Here is a 2,063-nt window from a genome sequence, read left to right as displayed (position 1 = left end):
TGTAATTATCCCCACAGTCCCAATATGCTTCCACCAGCCAAGAAGAGAGAGTGAAGGCTTGGTTATGTCCCTTTTTCTCCCTAATATACCCGCAGAAGACCAACTGTGCTAAGGGAGTCAAGCCCAGGTGCCATAGATCTGGCTACACCAGGTTTATGCCACCCAAGGATTCCCAAACAGAAAGAATCCCCAAATGCCCTATTATACAACTTTCCATCCCATCTGTGCCATGCAACTGGTGCAAGAATCTGGCCCTGTTAATATCTGAGTTATCTGAGTACAAAGAAGACTTCCTGACACCAGCACGGGCTCTGCGGCATGAGGATTACTTTCTGAACTGTTCGAAACGCTCTCAACGAAAACTAAAACCTTTGTCTGGGATTTGGGTTTAATTTACAGGCTTGTAACATAGTTGAAGTTTGCACAATGGTTCACTAAAGTTTTCCCGGTGCTGAGCTAAACTGGGCTGATTTTTATAGGATTTGAGTTGAAAACAAGTGAAATTCCCAGTTATGCAAACTTCTGATGTGAACTATGGCAATTTTGCCTAGCTTTTGCTTCATGATTTCATCTGAACCAGAAATTCAGAGTCAATAGTGCTGTGAATCCAGGTGGATTGGAATCCAATCAGAAACTTACGGGGACTTCTTAAGCATAGTTTGCACAGTCTTAACGGACACTCTTGTACTTTCCAAATCCATCTTTTTAGAGACACACCTGAGCTATACAGTTTAGCTATGGATCAGGGGTGTTTGCATTAGGCTGGAGGAGTGAGAGGTTGGATTGTACCTCTCTCTATTAGCTAGACAATGCAATGCAAATGGCAGTCAATAAGTTAGGCAAGATAGTTATCTGATCCCAGGTCTGTGAACCAAGTGCTCTTATGTTCTTAGTTGGTCTTTAACAGATTCCCTCCTTCTGTAGCCTTGGCATATTCCATGGCCTTTCAGTATTTGTTTCCTTATTTACAGTAATTTTATTGGTTGTATTACCATAGGTGCTCCAGTCATGGCCTAGACCCCCTTTGTGCTAGGTGCTGTACAAACACAAGACAAAAAGATGGTCCCTGCCCATCTATAATATGAGGCAACTACCCACATCCCAGGTGTATTGTGAGGTGATTGATTAACATTTATGAAGCTCTCTCTAGCTATTGCTAGTCCTATTCCTAGACATAGCTGAGCCCTTTATAATCTTACTGAAACTACTGTATTTGCTAGACAGGCCCAAACCTAAATCCCAAATCTGATCCCTGCCCCCACACTCAAACTTTGGGAAAGTGCTAATTCAAACTTTATGACTGACCCCTGTCTCTATGATGGCCCAAGCCAAATCCCTGGATGCAAACACCATCAAACATTGAGATCTGAATTCCTTCCCTCGGGCTGTTATCTTGTTCATGATTCCCCTTTTGACTTCACAGTGAAATGCAAATGTCAAGTAAGAGCAGAACTTCAGAGGAGAGTGAAGTACTGGGCTCTGGAGAGTAGGTGAATTACTAGAAACCTGCACCACGTCCTGTAATCATGAAAGCCAAAAAAAAAAAAAAAAAAAAAAAAAAAAAATCCCACAGGAAAAAACGTTATACAGCTGCTTTGGGGAGGAACGTACAACAGGAAAGAGATTAAGGTCCCATGCGCTTTCAGGAGTCCACAGCAACCCACAAACTGACCTAGCCAATGCCATCTGGATTTCACAACTTCCATTTTTTGCTAACAGGCAACTTCTGTTACCCTGGGATGACTTTAGCTTTCTGAGATGTTATATATGGCAACTCCTTGCCAGCAGCTCTGCCCCAGTAAGAGCTCTCGGAATAATAATTCTTAGCACTTTACAATACATTACATTGCATTGTTCAAACGCTTTGTAAGTGTTAAGTCATCCTGCCTGTGTTGCACTGCTGTTACTGTGCTGCCGGAGAGCCTGGGTTTTATGCTTCCGTTACATACCCACAGGTCTCCACCCCCAGACCATCTAAGGAAACACTGCGTGCACTGCTGCACCCAGATATGAATGTATAGAAAGAGCAAGCTTCCATCCCCTTGCAGAGAAGGAACCAGACT

Source organism: Emydura macquarii, unplaced genomic scaffold, assembly GCF_026122565.2.
Source record: "Emydura macquarii macquarii isolate MOO-44397 ecotype Brisbane River unplaced genomic scaffold, CSIRO-AGI_Emac_v2 contig_450, whole genome shotgun sequence".
Classification (NCBI taxonomy): domain Eukaryota; kingdom Metazoa; phylum Chordata; order Testudines; family Chelidae; genus Emydura; species Emydura macquarii.
This window is presented reverse-complemented; position numbering follows the sequence as displayed.